This window comes from Hemibagrus wyckioides, linkage group LG06, assembly GCF_019097595.1.
Source record: "Hemibagrus wyckioides isolate EC202008001 linkage group LG06, SWU_Hwy_1.0, whole genome shotgun sequence".
Lineage (NCBI taxonomy): Eukaryota > Metazoa > Chordata > Actinopteri > Siluriformes > Bagridae > Hemibagrus > Hemibagrus wyckioides.
In genome coordinates, this window is record NC_080715.1 from 38,500,694 (window position 1) to 38,509,500 (window position 8,807).

Sequence of the window (8,807 nt, forward strand, 5' to 3'; positions counted from 1 at the left end):
AACACACAAACACAATCTCAACACCCCACACAAACACACACACAAACACAATCTCAACACCCCACACAAGCACACACACAAACACACAAAAAATGAACTGATTGTCGTTAGTTATTCTCCACAAATAACATGATCTGAACCCTAAACACGTTTTTTTCAAAAAGGCGGTATTGTCCACTTTCAAGGCATCATGAGTTCACGTTTTACTGCAGAAGCTGACAAGCGCCCATGTTGTTCAGAATGACTGTAGCTGGTTGGGAAGCACAAATATTTTGGGCTGAATTTGGGAACAAATTTCTCAGCGTAGGGTGGTCATATGTAAGTAAAGTTTGCCACTATAGAAACTGTATTCATCCGCGCATTTCATGAACGTCACCTCATGAATATTCAATATGGTTGCTACTTAAAATAACAAAAATATGAGTGGTTAAAATCAGTGATTATTTTCCAGACTTAAAAAAGACTGAAAGAATAAAGCAATTAATGAGTGAAGGGTGCTTCGAAGATAAGGAAGTGTACCGCTTAAAAATTGTGATAAACATAAACAACCTACTGAACAACATATCTAAATAAAACTGTTTTGTGCAAACCTTTTTAATTTTAAAATGAAGTAAATCTAACAAAACATTTTTTCAGTGTATGTGAATGTTTTTCATCACAAAACAAGAGGGTGGGTAACAGTAGCAGAGTGTAAAGCCAAGGAGGACTGAAAGAATTACTCCATTTCATCAGATCTATTTTTTATGTTGACTGTACTTGATGTTTTTGAGTAATATCAAATTCATTATTTTAAGCAGTTGTTGTTGTAGTTGTGTTTTCTTAGTATTTCTAACTAAGCTGTTAACATACTAAAATACTTTGTGTACTTCATACAAAATGTGTTATTGTTGATTCAGAACAATTAAAATGTATATTTATTTTAATTTAAATTAAAACTAATAATATATTTAACCCTTTGATGCATGGAATATGAACGCCTGAGTCATGATCCCCCCCCCAAAATATGATTTTGTTCAGAAAGTTGCAGAAATGTCCAATCCAGTGGACTACATGAGCCTGAGCACTCAACATAAAACTGTATTCTGTAGGCCTATCATTTAGTTTACCTGTCAGCTCTGCTTGTAGCCTATACAATAGCTAAAGGCCAGAAAAACACAAGTACTGTCAGAATACTAAGTTTTAGATATGTAAATAAAACAGCACAGCTGTACATAAATGATAATAATGTGCACCATCAGTTTTATTTAGTATTTGCGGCAAAGCACACCATCACAGAATGTGAGCTGGATTAGAATAATAACAATAATATTTGTGACTCACAAAACTGTATATTTTTAAATGAATACCAAATAAACATAGCAAATATACCAAAACAGTCACAAGAAAAGGTGAAGTAATTACATGACTTGTGTTGGAAAAATACTTGATGACACATGATGTCTACTTCATTGGATACATGGTTAATCATAATCATTACTACTTATATGAAATTAAATTTTCAAAAATAAAAGAATAATATTATGACATAGATATTACTGTATATCATCATATATATATATATATATATATATATATATATATATATATATATATATATATATATATATATATATATATATATATATAATGATGATTAGGGTTCTTCTAATTAGGAATAAGTGGGTATAGACAATGGATGGATGGATGGGTTCTTCTGGAATAGAAAGATTGACAGAATATGCCAGCAGTAGTCAACAAGTGTGGCTGTCTGCCATCTTAGATTCAGAGGAAATTTACTTGCAGTTACACCGACTGACCACTGAATAAACCTCAATGGAGTGGAGCAGCAGAGAGCACTGAAGAGGTTGATAAACAGGTCCACTATAGAAAGCACTGCATTTAAGAGGAAAAGTTTTGTAATTAGCTGTCCACTGCAGTGACCGCTATGTGTCAGAGGGTTAATTGTCTCAACAAATGCCTGTTTTGAGAAAGTCGTTTGTTAAATTACAGACAATATCTTTTACAGTTTTTTTTTATATCATATCCAAATTACAGTGCACTGAAAACAATGCACATCTCTCTAGAAATTCATACTACAGAAGCTGATGACTTTGTGCATTTGTCTTTCCTAGGTGTTTTGTCCATGGTTTTCTCCTGTGTGAATGCGCTGATGTTTTTTGAGTGCCCCTGATCTGGTAAAAGACTTCTCGCACTGTGAGCAGTGACAGGGCTTTTCTCCTGTGTGCATGCGCTGATGTTGTTTGAGTGTGCCTAAATGGGTAAAAGACTTCTCACACTGTGAGCAGTGATAGGGCCTTTCTCCTGTGTGAATGCGCTGATGTATATTGAGATCGTTTAATTGAGAAAAAAACTTGGAACACAGTGAACAGTTATATGGCTTTTGTCCTGTGTGAATGTACTGATGATGTTTGAGATGACTCAGCTCCCTAAAACTCATCCCGCACTGTGAGCAGTGATAAGGCTTCTCTCCGGTGTGAATTCGGTGGTGTCGTTTGAGATAACTCAGCTGCCTAAAACTCATCCCGCACTGTGAGCAGTGATGAGGCTTCTCTCCAGTATGAATTCGGTGGTGTCGTTTGAGATGACTCAGCTCCCTAAAACTCATCCCGCACTGTGAGCAGTGATAAGGCTTCTCTCCGGTGTGAATTCGGTGGTGTCGTTTGAGATGACTCGGCTGCCTAAAACTCATCCCGCACTGTGAGCAGTGATAAGGCTTCTCTCCGGTGTGAATTCGGTGGTGTTGTTTGAGATGACTCGGCTGCCTAAAACTCATCCCGCACTGTGAGCAGTGATGAGGCTTCTCTCCGGTGTGAATTCGGTGGTGTTGTTTGTTTGTTTTGACTTGACTCTGTTGGGTAAAGCAGCATGACATTTTAATATGTAAAGCTTGTTCCTTAATTTGTGAAAGTAAAACTGGTCTCTGTCTACTGGCTTTTAGAAAGAAGTAAATCAATACAGAAATGTCATATTTCACACACCAGGTATCCAGTGATTTTCCTTAAAAAAAAAATATTACGTTCATTTTTTCAGCTTCTTTGGGGGCATCTAAACTTTATGGAATCTGACAAACTGCTAGAGACCATGTATACCAAAAATTAATGAAAGCATTTTCAAAAGATACACCATATCACTTAATATTCACTTTTGTTTCCCAAAAATATGATTTTGTTCAGAAAGTTACAAAGAAATTAATGAAAAATTAATTAAATTGTGTTTTATGGTGAATCCATGAACAATTATTTCATTTCATGCTTTGAAAAACACTTGAACATATTGCAACACATTTTAACGCTGTATAGGTCTATTGTTTAGTTTACCTGTCAACTCCAGCTGTAGTCTATACAATAACTAAAGGCCAGAAAAACTCAAGTACTGTCAGAATTTTACTATAAGTTTTATTATACTAAGTTTGAAATATGTTGGTATTTCAGCATTGTCCATTTAAGCCTAACATTTTCTTAAAAAAATATGCTAACAAAGATGTAAAATTAATAGGTAATGATTCCCACTGGAAATGACTGATCATAACCTGTACCCTAAAGATCACCATTTACGGTTATATCAATAAAACCACAATTATTAAAAATTAAAAAAAAAAAACAACCTCAGGAGAGAAGGGACTTGTGCTAGTCTCTCCTTCATTAAACACTCCCAGGCCTGCATCAGGAGTACCAGGATTCGAAACGTCTGGCCCTGGCTGTCCGGCTGAGCTATCAGGAATGATGACACCTGGAGATGACTCCATCTTGGGTCTGTTGATGAAGACGTATCCACAAGAGAGACTGTCTGAAATGAGAGGACATAACATGGAGAAAATAACTAATAAATGCTGATAAATATAATGTACAGCTATGAAAAAGCCTACTTCTGAATGCTACTTTTGTATTCGTTTTCTTTTGGCTATTTTTATTTTGACTGCTGCAGTTAATTAAAGGCTAACAAGGCGTGTCTTCGCCCATTACTAATATGATTCATATGAATGATTTTATCATTCAAAATGATGGATTTATTATTTATATTTATTATTTATTTATACTTAAATAGAGTGTTGAGTCTATTATCCCTTCTCCATAACCTTTCCAAGGTATGACAAACTGATAGATTTTATGGCTTCAAAAGCTAAAAAATGTCTACAGAAATGCAGACTTTGATTGATTGATTTTAAAGTACAATGGTGAGGAGTCAGTCTGATACTGATCTTTGTTTGCTGTACTATCCATCTTATTATTACACCAAGAATATCAGTTTAACACAGTGTTTCCCATACTGTGGAGCGGGACTCGCATGTGGCGACACGGGCATCATTTTTTGGAGTGTAAGGCCAATTTTATTATATGGCAGCGAAATCTGGGCTCCCAAATATCAACTCAATTATGATTCCTGGGAAAAAAGCCCATCTGAAATCTTCCACAGTGAATTCTGCAAAAATATCCTGGGAATCCACAGAAACATCCCGAATCTGGGCTGCAGGGTGAAGCTCGCTCAGGTTCCCTCTACTAGCTGATATTCAGAAAAGAACGGCTAAATTCTGGTTCCAGCTGTCAGACTCACCCCCTGGGCACTACCACCACTGGGCCTTTACACACAGAGCATGACACCCAGAGAGTGACCTTTTATCTTATATAGCAGAGAAACACCACTTAAACCCATCTGTCCAGCTCAGACAGGCCAAATTAAAACAAACAAACACACTGCACACAGTGAGCGGTAGAGGACGAACTGCACTTCCTTACTGAGTGCAGCAAATACACTATGCAATAGACATACACTATATTGCGAAAAGTATTCGCTCACCTGCCTTGACTCGCATATGAACTTAAGTGACATCCCATTCCTAATCCATAGGGTTCAATATGACGTCGGTCCACCCTTTGCAGCTATAACAGCTTCAACTCTTCTGGGAAGGCGGTCCACAAGGTTTAGGAGTGTGTTTATGGGAATTTTTGGCCATTCTTCCAGAAGCGCATTTGTGAGGTCACACACTGATGTTGGACGAGAAGGCCTGGCTCTCAGTCTCCGCTCTAATTCATCCCAAAGGTGTTCTATCAGGTTGAGGTCAGGACTCTGTGCAGGCCAGTCAAGTTCCTCCACACCAGACTCTGTCATCCATGTCTTTATGGACCTTGCTTTGGTCACTGGTGCACAGTCATGTTGGAAGAGGAAGGGGCCAGCTCCAAACTGTTCCCACAAAGTTGGGGGCATGGAATTGTCCAAAATGTCTTGGTATGCTGAAGCATTCAGAGTTCCTTTCACTGGAACTAAGGGGCCAAGCCCAGCTCCTGAAAAACAACCCCACACCATAATCTCCCCTCCACCAGACTTTACACTTGGCACAATGCAGTCAGACAAGTACCGTTCTCCTGGCAACCGCCAAACCCAGACTCGTCCATCAGATTGCCAGATGGAGAAGCACGATTTGTCACTCCAGAGAACGCGTCTCCACTGCTCTAGAGTCCAGTGGCGGCGTGCTTTACACCACTGCATCCGACGCTTTGCATTGCACTTGGTGATGTATGGCTTGGATGCAGCTGCTCGGCCATGGAAACCCATTCCATGAAGCTCTCTGCGCACTGTTCTTGAGCTAATCTGAAGGCCACATGAAGTTTGGAGGTCTGTAGCGATTGACTCTGCAGAAAGTTGGCGACCTCTTCGCACTATGCGCCTCAGCATCCGCTGACCCCGCTCCGTCAGTTTACGTGGCCTACCACTTCGTGGCTGAGTTGCTGTTGTTCCCAAACACTTCCACGTTCTTATAATACAGCTGACAGTTGACTGTGGAATATTTAGGAGCGAGGAAATTTCACGACTGGATTTGTTGCACAGGTGGCATCCTATCACAGTTCCACGCTGGAATTCACTGAGCTCCTGAGAGCGACCCATTCTTTCACAAATGTTTGTAAAAACAGTCTGCATGCCTAGGTGCTTGATTTTATACACCTGTGGCCATGGAAGTGATTGGAACACCTGATTCTGTTTATTTGGATGGGTGAGCGAATACTTTTGGCAATATAGTGTATATATCTCTCACACAGGGCAAATTCTACCTGAATTCTACCTGAATGTGTTCACAAACTCTTCTTCTAATGTGACAAAATATATACTTCTTTGAATTTTTTTTTTTTCATTATTATTATTTTTATTATTATTATTATTTTATTATTTTTTCTCTCTACTTCCCACTTTAAATGTGATTTAAAAATGAACTGAATGTATAATTGTCAATGCTTTGGCAACACTGTCCTATAACAGTCATGTCAATAAAGCTCATTTGAATTTGAATTTGAGATGAGAGATGAGAGAGAGAGAGAGAGAGAGATGATGATGATGATGATGATGAAAGAGAGAGAGAGATGAGAAATAGGGAGAGAGAGAGAGAGAGAGAGAGAGAGAGAGAGAGAGAGAGAGATGAGAAAGAGGGAGAGAGAGATGATGATGAAAGAGAGAGAGAGAGAGAGAGAGAGAGAGAGAGAGAGAGATATGATGAAAGAGAGAGAGAGATGATGATGAGAGAGAGAGAGAGATGATGATGAAAGAGAGAGAGATGAGAAAGAGAGAGAGAGAGAGAGAGAGAGAGAGAGTGATGATGAAAGAGAGAGAGAGATGAGAAAGAGGGAGAGAGAGAGAGAGAGAGATGATGAAAGAGAGAGAGAGATGATGATGATGAGAGAGAGAGAGGGAGAGAGAGAGAGAGAGAGATGATGATGAAAGAGAGAGAGATGAGAAAGAGGGAGAGAGAGAGAGAGAGAGAGAGATGATGAAAGAGAGAGAGAGAGATGATGATGATGAGAGAGAGAGAGGGAGAGAGAGAGAGAGAGAGAGAGAGATGAGAAAGAGGGAGAGGGAGAGAGATGATGAAAGAGAGAGAGAGAGATGAGAGAGAGAGAGAGAGAGAGAGAGATGATGATGAAAGAGAGACAGAGATGATGATGAAAGAGAGAGATGAGAAAGAGGGAGAGAGAGAGAGAGAGAGATCATGAGAGAGAGAGAGAGAGAGAGAGAGAGATGATGATGAAAGAGAGAGAGAGATGATGATGAGAGAGAGAGAGAGAGAGAGAGAGAGAGAGAGAGAGAGATGATGATGAAAGAGAGAGAGGAGAGGAGTCATGTTTCTCTGAAGCTCCAAATATTTGTACAAATAAGATAGTTGTAAGAGGAGATAAACCAATGTAAAACAGCAAAAATACAGCAATAATATAAGAATATAAACAGAGGATTATCTTTTTGGACACCAACTTTTATTTCCAGAAGAAAAGTGAAATATTTTAAATTTGACCATTGGCTAACTGAAGAGGAGCGGGTGGAGCCAGAGTGAGAGGTCAGACAAAACAGAGAAAATAAAACAAGTGACTGAATACTTTAGAGACACTTTCTGTTCATATCTTCTACAGAAGTCAGAAGATATGGACAGAAAGCAAACTAAACAAATTTGGATTTTTCCATATATTATATTTTGCTTCTTCTCTGCTACACCGCTAACTAAGCTAACAACAAAGTGTGAGCCATGGCTGATGCAACACTAAGTAAGCTCCGCCCCCTCGCCATATCCTACCCAAATGACTTAAAAAATGCACAGGCTAAAAAAACCTACAAACACAAAATCCTAAAAGAAACCCCAGAATCACTTACAGCTGATTTTATTCAATCAGGAGCCAAAATCACCATTACAAATCTCCTGCTCTACACTGACCACACGGAGGTGTGGCACAAGGCTCTCTGTGCCCACTACATACACCATAAAAAGAGAGGAATATGTAATGGCCGGCAGATTATTATACAGGAAAAGGACAGACTTGCAAGTCACTGAATGACCTAATAAAATACAAAACCAAGTTTTAGGTGGATTCTTTCTGGTTATTCTTTTCTCCTGATTATACACAAAACATCTCTCAATAGGTCAATAGTCAATTTTGGCTTTGTATGAGGCTCACAAGAGATGTTTCCAAACGATGGATTTCTCAAACTGTACATACACACAGCTCTCTCCCACGATTGTTCTGGGCAAAAATCCTCTCCTCCTTAGGGAGTTCTTCACACTCACACACACATCGTGGCACACACACACACTTCTCCAGCAGCCTGGAAAGCACCCAATTTTCCCCACACACTCCTCAGTCTAATTCTTTGTTATCACTTGTGGGTCAACTGCCAAATTCGCTACAATGAAACGTCTCCACAGCCTGCGATCCCGTCCCAACTGCCACACACTAATCCAAGCTTCTATATATTGGGGATCTCTTGGAGTTGTGGGCCACGCTAAGTTAACCCTTACCAGACGTTTTCTTTGTTCCTTTCTCAATAATTCTAGGGTTGCTTCTGCAAACTGTCGCTCAAATCTATTTGGAAACTTGTATCCAATTCGCTGGAAGGGCTGTGGACTACAGTGATGTAATCTCAACCCACGTGTCTCTGCTTTTTCAGTAATGATGTTTGGGATTTCCTCACCTAGCTCTTCTGGAATGGTAAAGTAAGCACTCGCACGATGCCTTCCCGTACATGCAGATACAAACACCTCCACCATTCAGAAACAGTAACGTTCTAAAAATAGATAATATCTACATATGGACCCCATGGATGTCAAACCACACGTTTTCTAAGCAAAAAGCACTATCATACAAGCACAAATATACATATAGCAGGTACACGTATTTTTCAAGTAGTTTAACACACAGTAATTTTAAATGTATGCTCGCACCAGGCACTGGTCTTTTTCTTCTGTATGTGGATGGCCGTTTCAATACAAGATTTATTCTAATTATAAGCTGGACCCATGCTAAGGTTACTCTTGGTTTGTCTTCATCATTTCCACT

At 39.2% G+C, this 8,807-nt stretch overlaps 1 pseudogene; it reads right to left on the minus strand.

Annotated features, from left to right (window-relative positions):
- The window catches only part of LOC131354931 (piggyBac transposable element-derived protein 4-like), a 30,087-nt pseudogene extending 26,342 nt beyond the window's left edge, over nt 1-3,745 (minus strand).
- Between the last annotated feature and the right edge of the window lie 5,062 nt (nt 3,746-8,807).